This window comes from Oncorhynchus clarkii, chromosome 1 (assembly GCF_045791955.1).
Source record: "Oncorhynchus clarkii lewisi isolate Uvic-CL-2024 chromosome 1, UVic_Ocla_1.0, whole genome shotgun sequence".
Lineage (NCBI taxonomy): Eukaryota > Metazoa > Chordata > Actinopteri > Salmoniformes > Salmonidae > Oncorhynchus > Oncorhynchus clarkii.
Window position 1 is genome coordinate 20,592,102 of NC_092147.1, and position 18,044 is coordinate 20,610,145.

Below are 18,044 nucleotides of genomic sequence, written 5' to 3' on the forward strand. Positions count from 1 at the left end.
GCTGTTGGGCAAAAGACGAGGCCTTGAGGAAAGTATTTGGAATTGCAAAGCCTGACCGAACACTTGATGTGGTCATCACTATGGAAAGAATTGAGAAGGATGTGACCATAAAACCTGCCATCCGAAGCAAGACCCAGGGGTACAAGGATGCTCTCCTAAAGTATGAAACCATACTTACAGCTGAGGTTTTTCTCAGAATTTTTGAGTAGATGTCCCCTCTCTCTAAATACTTTCAAACAAGTGGCATGGATATCGTAACAGCACAGCATTTGGTGACGGGAACGGAGGATAACCTGAGAAAGTGTGCCCAAGACTTTGAGGGTGCGAAGAGGGCAGCAGACAACTTTGTTGAGTGGGCCAATGGCATTCTGGAGGAGCAGCAGGACTGTGATGCCGAAGCTCAGACAGCTCTCACAGAGAAGAGAACAAAAAAAAGAAGAGAACCAGGTGAGTTGGCAGAAGACGAGCCCATTGCTAATGCAGACATGGATTACAAAATCAAGATCCACAATGTGGTACTGGACACTGTTGTTGAAAGTATTCACCGCTGTTATGCAGCAAATGCAGTGCTGTGTGCAGATGTCTCCTGCCCAAAGACAGCCATGAAGGAGCTCAGCAAATGCTTACTGGAATTTGATGAACATGCCACTGTTGAGGCATTGCAGGCTGAACTGATCAGCCTTGCACAACAGTGGGAAAGACTGAAACAGTCAACATTGGAGGAGTACAACACCAGGGCCGCCGCTGCCAGTGATGAATCGGGGGAAGGCTTTGAGGATCCTGATGAAAGTGGAGTTGGTGAGCAGAAGTTGTTCCACATGTAAAAACTGCCCGTTTTTACATGTGGTACAATCTGCTCACAGATGCGTATCACATCATTGGTTGGGCTACAAGTTCCTCCTCACCCTATCCATCACTCAGGTGGCTTGTGAGATGACCTTCTCCACCCTGAAATTTGTGAAGAACCGCCTAAGAACCTCCCTCAACTCAAGAGATCCTTGAAGTGTTTCTTTTGATGGCAACAGTGAATGAGATTCTTATGGGACTTGGCAAAGATGACGTCATTGACAAGATTGCAGAGAGCAGTAAGTTACTGCGCCCCCTACTGGTATACTAGTGGTAATTACTTACTGGTTACTCTGAAGTAGCTATGCTATGACTCTTCCTTAACAGGCTGACAAGGGTGAAAGACAATTTGCTGTGAGTTAAAGCTTTTGTGCAAAGACATGTTTTTTGGACTTTCGTATTATACTTGCAGTTATGTAGCCAATGTTCAATTTCATTGACTCAGTGTATAGATGTGTTTATTTTTGTGCTGTTTGCTTTATGGACACCAGTGAGTGAACATTGTAATATACATTTTTTTTAAAAGAGAAGTGTATTATACTTAGTACATTGTTGTAGCTTATGTTCAAGTTCAGTGAATGTGTGCGTGAAGTTTTTTATACCTTTGATATGCTTGATGCTTGAATATAAGGATAATAATTTGAACATTTGAGCTATCTCATTATCTTAAAAAAAAGTGTAGGCTAATTGTTTTGTGTCTAGCCTGGTACATTTGTATGTGCTATGATTGGTGTATTCCTAGTGAGTTTTTGAGGGTGCACCCAAAGCATACTCAGTGTTCAGATAGGCTACTTGTTTGTCAGTCCCAAATGTTTGTGTTTTGTAATATGGATAACTTTCTTCTCAGATGAACATAGTTGCCAAATGTATAACTAGTTTGGTACCCGTTACATCAACACATAGGGTTAGCCTACAAAATTAGCGGTCTGTTGGTTTGGGTGGCCTGGGATGGAGTCAAATTTCCGGCTTGAATTATTGTTTCAGTTCGCCCGTGTTCAGAGGGCTTGGGTTAATGCCTAAAACACAAATTCAGTTGTACAACTGACTAGGTATCTCCCTTTCTGCTTTTGCCTGTTCACGTCGAACGGAGTCTTTTTGTTTTTTTAAATTTTCTGCACAGGGCGTGACGTGCAAGGACCTGCTAGTTCACGACGTGACGAACAACTAGAGGACGACGACTAACTCGTCGATGGTATAGCAAGGGAGTCGAGAAAATATCAAATATTTGAAAAATAGTGTAATTGACAGTATATCTGTGACAGACTAAAAAAATGAAAGTGCTGTGGGGTTTAAGTGCCCTCCTATTGTGCTTGAACCGAGCCAATGCCCAGACAGGTAAGATATTTAACGTTAGCTAGGTAACGTTAACGTATAGAGGGTGCGAACTGGCTAACGTTAGCGGTTTTCAATTGTTGATTTAACGTTACAGTTCAACGCCATGTGTTTTCCAAACAGTCTACCTAAAACAAAATCAATCGCTATAACGTTCAATGTAGAAAAAAAGCAAAGTAGCTAACGTTAGGTACCTAGGAAGCATACGAGTAAGAGGGGGTCACAACGTTCCAGGCACAGAACATGATTGATTGATCATTTTACTTGTTTTAGCCTGGCAACGTTAACTATGTAAATAAGATATAGCTCTGACAAAGATGTGATGCTTTGCATCAATATTCATACTATATTAGTTATACAAAGTAGCTAGTGAATATATACACATGTAACGTTAGTGATACCTAAAAACCAGTGACTTGTAGGTAACGCTAGCTAACTGAAATAGTTAGCTAACGTTTAATTTTGCAAGTAGCTAACTGTTAAGTATTATTAGATGTCTATTTGTCTCGTTTGTCAGAACTAAAATCAGTGACGTGTAGGTCTCGTTTTAAAAAGGCAAGTGTCAATATTTAGTTACTACTAGTATTTACCAGCTAGCTTGCAAGTTTTTGACTAGATCCCCCACCATGAACACCACCAGCCAATGGAGTTGCCTTTTTAAGTTCTTCATAAACCAGCCAATGTTTTGTTGTGTGTAAATGAGCAGACTAACCAGTTGTCTACCAAGGCTGTAATCTTTCATGTTTGAAGTCTCAGCTAGTTTTTTGCGAGTCAAAGCTCTGCCTGTGCTTCTGGCTTGCTAGCTGCGATCTTTTAATTAAACTGTTGTAGACCAGTTTGCCAACCTCATTGGAGGTTAGCTGCTGTGTCATAGATGTCCAGTTTAGAGGATGGAAGAAAGTAAAGATGAAGTTTTACCTCCATATGTCAACCTTTCAATGGAGATAAATAACACAATTATTTAAATGTGGTACAACATAGTGGTGTAATAATGTTATGATGTACTGTTTTATATTTAGTTTCATATGTAATTGCTTTAATGTGTTTGGACCCCAGGAAGATGGGGATCCCTAATAAATACCACATATCTCAATTAAATTCACAACAAATATGATATTTGTATGGTTACAATACCAATGTATTTACATGTATTATATAAAACGTTTCAAACAAGCAAGAACCCTTGTGTTTGCAAGCTTGTTTTTAGCAGAGACTGCAAGAAAATTAAATTGCCTTAACACAATGAGTCCCACTGTATGTAACACCAGCACTTTTTGGACTTCTAAATCCCTTTAAACATTGTGTGTTTGCTACAGACTTTTGAGTTGTACCATTGTATTTGTCTAGTACTTCTGCATCTGTAGATACGGTAGATTAGTCTGTGATTCACGGGGGCTGGGCAAGAGCAACGTTTGTGACAACGGGACGGAATAGTTTGAGCTACAAACTCTGTTCACAAGCTACAGAAGTTGTTAGAAGTTAACCCTCATTTAGCTATTTGATTTTGGATTTTAAGATCCCTTCAGGTATAAAAATATCTATATTTTTTAAAAACTATTTGATGGAACATTGAAATAGCCTTATTGCTAATAGCCTTATTGCTATTAGCCCATTGAAACACATTCAATAACAGATTCATACATGGAAAACAGTCCCCCCCAAAAAAAAAATCTATAGGAAGTTTGTTTTGATGTGTTTCTCATATCTGAGAGATATAAGAAAAATCACAGAACTTTTTATTTTCTACACATTTTACCCAATTTTTTTGGCACTAATCTACTTACATATATATTTCCTTTTTTATTTTTATTTTTTACTGGTACCGGACTACCTTCAGGAGAGTTTTGTGGGCGTCGTAGAGCAAAACAACCGACGTACACTATATGTACACATTTATTTGGACATTCCTTCAAATGACTGGATTCGGCTATTTCAGCCACACTTGTTGCTGACAGGTATATCAAATTGAGAACACAGCCATGCAATCGACATAAACAAGCATTGATCGTGGAATGGCCTTACTTAAGAGCTCAGTGACTTTCAACGTGGCACCGTCATAGGATGCCACCTTTCTTTCTAATTTCTGCCCTGCTAGAGCTGCCCCGGCCAACTGTAAGTGCTGTTATTTTGAAGTAGAAATGTCTAGGAGCAACAACGGCTCAGCTCCAAAGTGGTACGCCACACAAATGCACACGACTGGACCGCTGAGTGCTGAAGTATGTAAAAATCGTATGTCCTCGGCTGCAACACTCACCACAGAGTTCCGAACTGCCTCTGGAAGCAACGTCAGCACAATAACTGTTTGTCGGTAACTTCATGGATGGGTTTTCATAGCCGAGGAGCCGCACACAAGCCTAAGATCACCATGTGCAATGCCAAGCGTCGGATGGAGTGGTGTAAAGCTCACCGTCATTGGACTCTGGAGCAGTGGAAACGCTTTCTCTGGGGTGATGAATCACACTTCACCATCTGGCTGTCCGACGGACGAATCTGGGTTTGGCGGATGCCAGAAGAGCACTACCTGCCCGAATGCATTGTGCCAACTGTAAAGTTTGTTGGAGGAGGAATAATGGTCTGGGGCTGTTTTTCATGGTCCCCTTAGTTCCAGTGAAGGGAAATATTAACGCTACAGCATACAATGACATTCTAGATGAATTCTGTGCTTCCAACTTTGTGGCAACAGTTTGGGGAAGGACCTTTCCTGTTTCAGCATGACAATGCCCCCATGCACAAAGCGAGGTCCATACAGAAGTGGTTTGTTGAGATCGGTGTGGAAGAACTTGATTGCACAGAGCCCTGACCTCAACTCCATCAAACACCTTTGGGATGAATTGGAACGCAGACTGTGAGCCGGGCCTAATCACCCAAAACATCAGTGCCCGATCTCACTAATACTCTTGTGGCTGAATGGAAGCAAGTCCCCGCAGCAATGTTCCAACTTCTAGTGGAAAACCTTCCCAGAAGAGTGGAGGCTTTTATAGCAAGCAGCAAGGGGGGGACCAACTCCATATTAATTCCCATGATTTTGGAATGAGATGTTCGACAAGCAGGTGTCCACATAACTTTTGGTAATGTAGTGTACGTGAGATACTCACCTTTCCGTAGGGGAGGTTATATTAGTGTTTAGCCCAAACTGTTTGGACGCTACATACAGAAATTGACAGATCGGCAGTACCGACTACAGACGAGTCGCGTGACGATGGTGGGGGACGTAGAGCAAAATCACCGACATGTTCGTGTGAGTCTCACGTTTCCATAGAGTGGACATAGTTTGTTCGGATACTACAAACGTTTTCATAAGCAGACCGATTGCATTCTGGAGAGCTGAGCGCTTGCATTCTGGAGAGAGATGTGCCTACAGGTTATCTTCGCAACACATCCCTTCCCTTGTCTCTTTTTTAAAATTATACTCATTATCTTCACACATTAATAGATGCTTTTTCACCGACAGCCGCAACTCAATAATCAGCTATCGGCCTTTTTCCACACGCACTGCCTATGAAAGACTTCCTCATATGCCATTTCTCTCCTGTTCTATTGGTTTTCATATAAACTTTATTTCATTGTCCAGAAGCCAAAGGCACAACACTTCATATTAGCAACCCATCCTAGTTGTTGTCTTTAGTTTCCCCCTCTAAGTTTGTAACTGAGATTTTCCTCTCTGTCATATACCGCTCACATCAGTTGCTCTGTTTAGAATGGTGTTTTCTTGCTAATTGCATTTTGGTAAGTGTTTGAAAATGAAATTTTATTGACTTCTTCATTACAGGAGTTGCATGTTCTGTTAAAGCAGCATATGTCATATTTTGGGCAACCTGACCAAATTTACATAGACATTTCAGTTATACACTTAACAAAAATATAAACTCAACATGTAAAGTGTTGGTCTCATATTTCATGTGCTGAAATAAAAGATTCCAGAAGTGTTTCGAAGCACAAAAAGTTGCTCTCAATTTGTGCACCAATTTGTTTGCATCAAATTGGCATGAAATCATTTGGTTAAAATGATGATGCTCAATCTCTTCCTTCTCTTATTCATGTGTCCTATTAACCTCTTCTGTTTCTTTCTTTCTGCCTTACTATCATCTTGTTGAATTGACTGATGTGCTCACACCAATCCCAACCTAATCCATCAAAATAATACTCAAATCAATCCACCCCTCCCCCATAATGGCCTGTTCAGCCGGCTTTATCAAGTCGTCCCTGTTCCAGATGAAGCGGATAGAGGACAGTGCAGAGCTGCTCTGTGAGGTGACGGGGAACCCGATCCCTGAGGTGCAGTGGTGGTTCATAGAGGGCGAGGAGCACGAGACCATGACCCAGCTGTTTTATGGGGTGCGGGAGGACTGTGTCGGCCTCAACGCCACCTACATCCAGCTCCATTCACCTCTTAAACCTCACGCTCAATGACTGGCACTTAAGAGTGCCGCGCTAACAACGATCCTGACCGCAACGAGCTGAAGAAGGCACCCAAAGCCAAGTGGATCCCCTCATAGGCTAACGTTATAGTGTTTGAATGTGAGTGCTGGTGGTGGGAGGCCCTGTGTACAGCCAGGCAGCGTCTCCCTGTAGAGAGAACAGAGAGTGGTCCAGCTCCTGTCCCACACCCACACCCTCTCCTGCCCTCTGCCCTGTCTCACCCCTACTCCCCTCACTGAGCTCCTGTCATGCATGGCCGAGCCTCTCTCCTTAGACGTGTCCTACCTGCCGTAGCACTACCCTCAATTTCCTAGGCCAATGTCAAAGCTTAGGGAATTGTTTAAATTAATGAGTAATAATAATACTGGTTAGAAGGTCTGAAACCTGCAAATGGCTGCATTATAAAAAAAATAACATTTTTTTTAAGGGGTCAGTTTATGGAGTGTTTAGATTCTTGTTGGCTTTCATTCTCTATTTTGCTGTTCTGTCCAAGGTTTAGAATGTGTAATAATTGATACAAACATTGGTACTCTCCTGTGTTTACACTCTTTAGACCTGTTTAGGCTCTTTAGGAGTACTCAATTATCTACAGAAGACCCCAACCCAGCTTTGTAATGCTTCTCAGCCATAGGCCATCTTTCTGCCTTGTGGCCCAGTATTATTTGACACAAGTTGTTCATTTCACTACCCTAAACCAAACCAAAATATCCTCTTATTTGTTCGTGGAACACCAACCTGCCATACCTCACCTTGCTGGTTGCTTCTTCTGCTTGTGTTGATTTACAAGCATGGTCTCCTAGATTAACTTCCCAGTCTAACTCCTCTCCCATCTTGAACTCTTGGTTCAGACCGAGCTCTCCATTTAGGTGTCTTCCCATGTGTGATCTGCCCCCTTCTTGGAAAGCTCTGCGCTGCTATTTTATATTGTGTTGTTTTTGGCATGAAATGTGATAGTTGATGAAAGTAATACCATTTGATCAGCTAGGCTAGACCTTATCAGTTTTTTTCTATGAAGTTTAGGCTAAAGGATAGTGAAGCAATGTCGAGCCCTGGACAGTGTCTCCTTGAGGTTTGTGGCTCCTCAACATGTTGGTATCAAGACAATCTCCAATAGATTGCCATTTGTCCAGTAAACCCTATAAATTCCGCTAGCCTAAATAACCACAGATGTATCTAGTGCCTTTTTAGTTACCCTCAACTATTTTAGCAATGTCCTGTACTAGAAAAGACATACAATAATTTGTTACACTTGGCCTTTCCTCGTGGTACTATGGTAAACTATAATGGTCAGTGTATAGGCCTACTTGATGTGTTTATATCAAAGGATGGCTTTTTAATATATTCACTTTATGTGCGTCTACAGATCCCTTAATTGAAGCTGAACCTATGGAGGTATACAACCAGACCTCTGCTGTCCTCTCATGCAAACTGACCGACCCCCCGTCCACAGTCAAAGGCCACTACTGGATGAGGAACGGCAAAGTGATCGAGTCATCCAAGCATAACTTGCCAACTCTCTACACCGAGCACACGTAAGTTCCAGGAAGGCAGGGTGTGTTGGCATGTTTTATCTGCATGTTTGATCTACCAGATGGACTTGACTCAATTTACCTGCCACTGAAGCTCAGCCTGTTGGGGCAGCATCTTTTGCAAAGTGACTTCATGACTGGGATGTGTTAGAAGCCATTGTTTAAGCGAAGTCTGTTGTAGTATGTCTGTTTCTCATCTTTAGGGGTTACCTTTAGTTTTTGTTTTTTCCATTAGCTTGGCTAAAATCGATTCCCATTCCGGTGGATTGTATGAGTGCGTCTTCCTTTCTGAGCCCGAGGTGAAAACAACCATTGAAGTCAAAAGTAAGTAATCCTTTTAAGTTTCTTCTACTGACATCCTCTGCCAGTTCATTTTAGCGCACTTTGAGTATCTGAAGGCTGCAATAGGCCTATATAACCAATTGGTTTAGAAAACTGCAGATGCTGGTGTTTTGGATAAATAGTGCATATGGGCTATCATCCCATAAATACCTGCCTCCCTGTGTTTGTTACTAGCTGCTCCCCTTGTCTCTGCCTACAAACGCTCTGAGCATGGTAACGAGAAGGACAAGGGTGTGCTGGTGTGTATTAGTTATGGATACCCACTGCCCACTGACTGGAAGTGGTACAAACTGGAGGGAGAAGATAAGACGGTATGCTTTAGCAAACTTTACATCATTGATGCACATTATGCTTAGCAAAATTGGTTTCACTGAGCTGGAATAAACCCTGCTGCTGGACTAAACTGAGTGATTGAACTCAGTTTCAACCATGCTGCAGTTATTTTCCAATTTTAGGAATCATTGACTTAAATCAGTATCTTGATTGAAGCCACAGTAATTCCACACGTAGTAGTACTTGCCAAAGGGGTCTGCCCTAGAAAATAGAAAAAAAATTAAATCTGGAAATTGGGGTTGAATGTCTGGCATTCTCAGGCCATCACCAACGGTACCGACAGGTATGAGATCAAGAGCACCCCCAACAGGACCACCCTGACCATTGACAACCTGGACATCGCCATGGACATAGGCGACTACATTTGCGACGGCACGAGCGAGTTCGGCTCGACCTCCGACAAGGTCCACCTGCGCGTCCGCAGCCGGCTGGCCGCCCTCTGGCCCTTCCTGGGCATAGTGGCTGAGGTCATCATCCTGGTCAGTATCATCTTCATCTATGAGAAGAGGAGAAAGCCTGATGAGATCAACGACGGTAAGTCGACACACCCGCAGAGAAAGGCAGAAAGGAAGTACTCTTGTTTTGCCATTCATCTATGTTTTCTGAAGGGCTAAATTAGCATACCTGGTCATGTCCATATGATTTGACTGTGAGTGTCTGCTGCCCCCGAGTGGCAGAACAGTCTCTGTTGCAGATGCACTGTCATTCAACAAAGATTTCTGTGCATTCAATGCATGCCATTTTAATGATATCTCTATAGTTACCATTTTCGTAATGGTTTGGATACAGGAGGTTTACTATTATGGATGTGGTCTTGATTTAGTTTACAAGTATGTTTTCCACTCTTGATTTTAGTAGTTCCATTCGATCTAAAGCAATCGTTTTTTTTATTAGAACAGTTTTTTGTTTGTTTTTTATTTCTCTGTTCGCTGCTGCTTGTACGTTTTGATAAATGATCAAAACCGCATGTCAGATTGAAGTGATTGACCTGAGATTACAGTAACTGAGAAGCTATGGAGTCAGAATCCACTGCTTTCATAGTCGCCACTTGTATAAGAATGTTTCTAATAAGGAACTCTTTCACTGGCCTTGCTTTCCTACATTGGACCAACCTGGGCTAAATTTGAATGACATTTTCAGACTGCAAAAATGTTGCCCAATTTTTATGCCCACAAATCAATGTTTTTTTTATCATGCCAGCGCAATGGACAAATAAGTAATGTGAGGGAGGAATAAGATCTAATGTCATGGTTTGATATGTTGGAAATGCCTCAGGAATTGGGGTTTTAATGGTACATACAGAAGTATGACATCATACACAGGGCAGCAACGTCCTGCTTACATACATCAACAACAAATATTGGTCAGTAAGCAGAAAGCAGCCTGGCTAGTTATGTCATATTGCTGTGTATACCTTTAAAATTTGGTCTTGCATGCATCTTGATCTCCATGCATGATGAGTAATTTCAGCTATTTATAATAGGGATATCATGTTATCATTGATCTCATTCGTTGCCTGAGGGCACCTACTCTTTCCTGAGAGTACCGTTTGATCTGCAGTATGCCTGTATGCTTTTGTCTATAATCATTTTCTGTGTTGACATCACTAAAACATATTTTTTCCTACATGATTTTGAGTGATATTCAGAACAGATTGTTCCTGATAAACAATATGGTATCAGAGTTAGGATACAGTGAAGGTAGATTTGTCATAACTCTTGCTATTTTATCTTTTTAAAATTAGATTGGGATGAAGTTTATTTGATTATTGTAGATCTATGGCAGTGGGCGCTTGTTTTTTTCCATTGAGTTGTTGCATTCACTTGAAAGGCCTACTTAAAGAAATGCTTAGAACCTTGTCACCCTTTCTTTCATTGTCTGTCGAAAGCATACATTTTTCACGCCTTGCTCTCATTGGGAGAATATTTCTCACACCGACTGTCTCAAACAAATTCAGCTATTCACTGCTTTTCATCTTTTTATCTTGTCCCTGTGTTGCTGTATAGATGATGACTCAGGATCTGCTCCCCTGTAAGTACACATTTCACACTGACATAAACAAATATATATTTCATTTCTCGCCCAAGAAAATTGTTATTTTCTGAATGTGCTATAATGTTCGGAGTGGAAAATTTCTTTCAGGAAGAGCAATGTTAACACAGACCACAAGAACAAGGACATCAGGCAAAGGAACTCCAACTGATAGAAGATGAGAGGTGCATATGACAGCTTTTGAATCAATCCACTCAACAGAATGAGCCCATTTCAAATGAATTTATTCTGTTTGCAAAATCAAAGCAGCAAAACTCCTGTAGAGGTTAGCTCTCATCAATCTAATTGTTAATCCTATCTTTGTCTCCTGACAGATATCCTGATGATGACCTTCCAGGATCTATGAGGGACATTGGGTTGTTGAGTGTTACGTAATATAGTGCGCCCTGTGATTTTTAAACAACTTTTCAGTGTTAATGTCTTGAGAAATTGACTGATTTTCCTTTAGATTTTCTTCTATATTTCTCTCTGTATTGCTCTGCCAGGGAACATGTTTCAGTTTAAGGCCATGGGATTAAAATGGCATGGTTTTTATTGCCGTTCTAGAAGTGAAATCCATTGTAAACGTTTACATGAGAGTGATTGGTGTTTTTTCTGTTTGTTCTTATGACTTCCTCCACTGTGTATATGTATTTGTGTGTGTGTATATATATGTATATGTGTGTATATATGTATGTGTGTATGTATATATTTATGCGTATATATATACATATGTATGTATGTATGTATGCATGTATATATGTATATATATATATGTGTATATATATATATATATATATGTATATATATATATATATATATATATATATATGTATATATATATATATATGTATATGTATATACATATGTGTATATATATACGCATAAATATATACATACATATATAGATATATATATATCTATATACACACATGTATGCATGTATATACATATATATATATATATATATACATATATATATACATATATCTATATATACATGCATACATACATGTATGTGTATGTATATGTATGTATGTCTATATGTGTATATACATACATGCATATACACACATACATATATGTCTATGTATGTGTATATATATATATGTGTGTGTGTGTGTGTGTGTGTGTAAATTATTTTGTCTAGAACACTGTCAACTGTACCAAATTGCAGAATCTTAATAAAGTTATTTGATTTTAAGAGATATGGTCTATTGTGTTAACTGTCGAATAAGATGGAAATGTTTCCACAAGGCCATATAATGCTAAAGGCCATTCCACAAGTAAAGCTATAAAGATATTTTCCAAAGTGCCCTGGATGGTCTTAGGCAATTGGTTTGTACCACAGGAGGTTGGTGGCACCTTTAATTGGGGAGGATGGGCTTGTTGTAATGGCTGGAGCGTAAAGCTGTCATCAAGGCAAATGGTGGCTACTTTGAAGAATCTCAAATATAAAATATATTTAGATTTTTTTAACAGTTTTTGGTTACTACATGATTCTTTGATGTCTTCACTATTATTCTACCATAGAAAATGGTACATATAAAGAAAAACCCTGGAATGAGTAGGTGTCCAAACGTTTGACTGGTACTGTATATCATTGAGTTAATAACGCTGCATATAAACATGGTCTCTTTTTTTGTTTTCTTGAGTAAGGCAGCTCAAAAATGCAGCTGTTTCAGCTTAGCTCAACACTTGGTTTCCATGTGTTTGATGCAATTCCAATCACTCCGTTCCAGCCATTTATTATGAGCTGTCCTCCCCTCAGCAGCCTCCGCTGATTTGTACATCAAGGTGTCAGTCCTCTTAGGTGAATGGCATGACTTGAAGCTAAGCATGTGTGATGGGGCTGCACTCAAAAAGATGTGGCATAAAGCTTGCTTCATTTTTTGGATTGTAACAAAATGATTTTCACTGCATCAGAGATGGCGTACACAGATGTTTCAGCTTTGCAGACTTCTTCAGTGTGGGACAACTTCAGGCCCACTGGCTAGAACCCTCAAACTCAACTCTGGACCTAGAAGCCAGTTCCACTGCATCATTGTTACCCTCTAATCAGTGACTAATTTAGACCTGGGACACCAGGTGTGTGTGCAATTATCAGGTAAAACAGAAAACCAGCAGGCTCCGGATCTAAGGAACTTATCCTCTGCAGTAGAGGTAACTGGGTATTTTCCTGTGGTGGTCCTCATGAGAGCCAGTTTTATCATAGCGCGTTTTGCGACTGCACTTGAAGGAACTTTCAAAGTTCTTGAAATGTTCCGCATTGACTGACATTGACTGACCTTCATGTCTTAAAGTAATGGACTGTCGTTTCTCTTTGCTTATATGAGCTGTTCTTGCCATAATATGGACTTGGTCTTTTACCAAATAGGGCTATTTTCTGTATACCACCCCTATCTTGTCACAACACAACTGATTGGCTCAAATGCATTAAGAAGGAAAGAAATTCCACAAATGAACTTTTAACAAGGCACACCTGTTAATTGAAATGCATTCCAGGTGACTACCTCATGAAGCTGGTTGAGAGAATGCCAAGTGTGTGCAAAGCTGTCATCAAGGCAAATGGTGGCTACTTTGAAGAATCTCAAATATAAAATATTTAGATTTTTTTAACAGTTTTTGGTTACTACATGATTATTTGATGTCTTCACTATTATTCTACCATAGAAAATGGTACATATAAAGAAAAACCCTGGAATGAGTAGGTGTCCAAACGTTTGACTGGTACTGTATATCATTGAGTTAATAACGCTGCATATAAACATGGTCTCTTTTTTTGTTTTCTTGAGTAAGGCAGCTCAAAAATGCAGCTGTTTCAGCTTAGCTCATTGCTTTCTGTGGTGGTGGGGCATGCCAGCAGTAAATACGGAGCGTTGTGCCGTGATTGGCTCAGTGTTCTCTCACTCATGGGGACACTATGTCACCACCAAGTCTAAGGGTGCTGCCATAGAGTTACATAGAGTTACATTAGAAGTGTCCATCCAAGAAGGCTCAAGGTAATTATTTGGCCACAGATAAAATGATGTCAAATCCTAATTTATATCTACAGTAGCTTTGATTGGACTGATTATGTCAACATCACACTTTCAAAATCTTCGCTAGCAGTCATCATAATGAATCCAGTCGACAATCTACTGGCAAATCTTTTTTAATCCTTGTCAATTGAAGAGAAATAATGAAGAGAAATTATAGATAAAACGTATCGGTGCTCATCGGCCATTGGACATAAACGTTACACAACAAGTTGGAAAACGCAAATTCAACAATGAGTGATTTGGAAGGAATCAGTGGCTAACTGCAGGCATCGCCAAACAATCATTAGCCTTCTATTTAGTGGAGTGGCTGTGACTGTGTGGTCCCAAGTCTAAGATTAAGGGTCTTTTTTCCTAGTTTAAAATTATAAACAGTCAACATTGACCATGCTGTCAATGAAGAATGATTTGTGCCCCGCTCAAAACAACTGTTAACTTGGAACTGCAAAATCTGATTTTAGTAAGTTCAAGACAACTGGGAACTCTGGAAAAACGAGCTACGACTGGGAAAATAGATTTTGAACGGTCATCCAACTCGGAATTGTAAATCGGGAACTCAGGCCTCTTTCTAGAGCTACGACATGAAGATCACTGACGTCATCATGATTCAAATGTTTTTCTTCTTCGATTTCCCAGTTGTTTTGAAAGCACCATTAATCCAGAAAGTGCCAGACTTTGATGACAAAGTTTGATGACAAAAGAAATTACCATTACACCACCTTCCTGTTCAAGTGAGAACAGCACAACAATGTGAGTCCAAAAATGTATTGTATGCCGCTGCATAAATGATGCAATATACCAGAGAGATATGCATACTGTAGCTAATAAAGAAATGCTAGGTATATGTTGTGTAGTAAGCTGTTAGTAGCGCGATATCAACCCAGAGCATATCGGACTGCATGATATCAACACGATATCAGCGCGATATCTGCGCGATATCAACCCAGAATATATCGGACTGCTTCTCTCTACCATATCACCGGATTCCTGCCGCTCAGGATCATTACACCGGATCACACCGATCATTGCAGCTAACTAGCTGCAAACGAGTGGCTACTGTTAACTAACGCCTCTGTCCCGAAGCAAGCACCAGCTAGCCTTGAGCTAGGCCCATATACCAGCTAATTCTAGGGCTACAATACCTCCTTTTCCAATTGGCCTGGACCCTTTATTGTCGACACAGAGTCCCGCCATCACGACTGGACTGCCGACGTGATCGCCCGATGTGGTCTCAACAGGCTATTCTGTTACGATGTCACCGAAGAACAATCTACTAGCCCCGGCCCGCTAGCTTTTCTGAACGCTGTGTCCCCTGCTCGCCTAGAGTAGTAGTGACTATCAAACGGCACCCTGACTCACCTATTGCTGCTCTTTTGACCCTATGATCACTCGGCTACACAGCTGATGCCCCCTGGACTGTTTCAATAACATGGTACCTCATTTTGTTTACCTGTCGGCCCCAGCCTCGAACTCAGGTACTGTATGTACCTAACTGACCCGCTCTGCCCATTCATTGCCATTTACCCATAGTTGTCTTAGCTCTCCTGATCAACAACTGTGATTGCTTTATGCCTCTCTCTAATGTCAATATGCCTCTCTGTCTTGGCTAGTACTTATTGTTTTATTTCACTATAGAGCCCTGAGTCCCGCTCAAAATGCCTTTGGTAGCTCTTTTGTCCCACCCCACACACATGCGGAGACCTCACCTGGCTTAACTGGTGCTACCAGAGACGAAACCTCACTCATCGTCACTCAACACCTAGGTTTACCTCCACTGTACTCACATTCTACCATACCCTTGTCTCTACATTATGCCTTGAATCTATTATTCCATGCCCAGCAATCTGCTCCTTTTATTCTCTGTCCCCAATGCACTAGACGACCAGTTCTTATAGCCTTTAGCTGTACCCTTATCCTACTCCTTCTCTGTTCCTCTGGTGATATAAAGGTTAACCCAGGCCCTATAGCCCCCAGTTCCACTCCTATTCCCCAGGCACTATCATTTGTTGACTTCTGAAAAGCGTAAATGCCTTGGTTTCATGCATGTTAACATCAGAAGCCTCCTCCCTAAGTTTGTTTTATTCCCTGCTTTAGCACACTCCGCCAACCCTGATGTCCTAGCCGTGTCTGAATCCTAGCTTAGGAAGGCCACCAAAAAATCTGACATTTCCATCCCCAACAACATGGTTAAATAAAGGTTAAATATATATATATATATTTAAGTAGCCCATGTGCCTTACCCTAATAATTTAGTCTATTTTCCCCTCTTAATTTCCGCTACTGTTCTGACTTTGTGGTTCACACGTAGCCTATAACCTGTTAATGAGAAATGTAATCATTGAATATTGTAATTTATTGCTTGCCTACATTGTACTCCCTCCTCGATTTTTAGCCTGCCAAAATCCCCACTTCTAATTTCCTTAATTTTGTGTCTAGAGTCAAATACTTTCTATTGAACAAACTTCACTTCAGGATAGGCAACCGAAATTAATAATTAATGTATGTCTGTTATATTAAACAGAGGAGGGAGTAAAATGTAGAAAAGCAATAAACATTTCAGAACAACTACTATTCGAATAAGACATGGGAGAGATGACGAAGTTTAGCAAATAGATTTATTTATAGACTAATACACTTGAAACAAATAGCCAAACCGAAAACTGCAGACATTACTAGTGCCTCCCCCGCGATCAAACCGATATAAAAAAATGTAATGAAACGCAGCCTAACGAGATCAGAAATATCAATTAGCATGCAAATCGAAGCAATGAAGAATTGAGTGTGTGTGCGTTCACGCGAAGTGGGGAGGGGGGGGGGTTCTGGCAGGGGGGGAATTTTCGGCACAACACCGGCTCCTTTGGTGGTGGAGGTGATAGGAAACGTGGAAGTATGAAGATTAAGAAATTTACACCAGGAGGGGGAGCTGCGTCAACAAGAACAGCAAGAACTCGAATAACAATGAGCTGTGGCTCATGCAAGGCGAGGAGTCCGCACCTAGTGTTCCTACACGCGCCACAAACTGTGCTCTGTAATGCCAGGGAGATGCTGCTGGCGGTGGCGCCTCAGACTACAGGGCTGAACAGGACTCAGCCACAGGAACAGCGCTAACCGGGTTGGCTACTGGTTGGACAGGTGAAGGCATTAACGGTATGATATGCAACAAAAGCGGAGATTGCAGAAGGGACCCCAACATTTCTGGGAGCCTGTCCTCCATCATATTTTAGGCAGGAGAAGCAGACAGCAGGAATAGTTGAACCCGACGACGGGAAAAGGCAGTCTAGATGTAATTCAAGAGTCGCCAGCATGGACGGTTCTATTACCTCAGCGGGGTCCTTAGCACAGGGGCAAGGGACCGAGGTGGCCGGGGAAACAACTACTGCCACTGTGAAAAAGGACCCCAGAGTTTCCTTCTCAAATGCCCCTAGTAGAAAAGCATCGTCCTCTGTGCAGAACCAACAGAAGATGAATTCTGTCTCATGTTTTAAATCTGAGGATATATCCCAGATTGTGACAGATGATGGGGAACCAAATGACAATCGGACATACATGCAGCGGCAATTTAGTTCCATGCTTCAGCCTGGAGTTAATAAATTTTCACTGCGTATGTTTGGGAGCCAAAAAGCTGTTGAAAAGGAACAACAGCGCGTCAAATCGGCCGGTAATTGGATTATTCATCCATACAGCGATTTCAGGTAAGTGTAAAGTGGCACTGAGGTTGGGCGCAAATTGGTTATCCATGGGCTGAACAAGTATAATCATTTAACCAAGACACATAACTTTAATTTAAATCACAATTAACCAAATTGATATTACGCATTGGAAGTAAACTATGGAGGAATGTTAAATGTGTAGATTTGTTGACATCCATATTTTGCTGTCAGTGAGGTTTGCAGCTTTTTATCAGTAATGTATCGCCACAAAATGCAAATCTGAAATTATAGACCAAAAAATATTGACAAAACACCGAATCTAAAACCCGAAAAAGTATTTTACACATTCTCCTCATCATTGCGCAGTTTTGATAGATTTGTGTCTAATGACCTTTTCCATGATGGAACATAGTTGGTTTAGGGACGCGTGTTGCGTAAGGCTCAAAGCGTAGTAGTTAACATACAAAGGAAAGGCCTATTTATAGTAATGTCTCACGTTTGTAATGAATAGTCTGGGACTTGCA

The 18,044-nt window shown here is 41.0% G+C and overlaps 2 pseudogenes; both read left to right on the forward strand.

Annotated features, from left to right (window-relative positions):
• Positions 1 to 1,141: 1,141 nt before the first annotated feature.
• LOC139383188 (basigin-like) lies at positions 1,142 to 11,387 on the forward strand (annotated as a pseudogene).
• Positions 11,388 to 16,726: 5,339 nt separating this feature from the next.
• Positions 16,727 to 18,044, forward strand: part of LOC139415632 (potassium/sodium hyperpolarization-activated cyclic nucleotide-gated channel 2-like) — a 105,516-nt pseudogene continuing 104,198 nt past the window's right edge.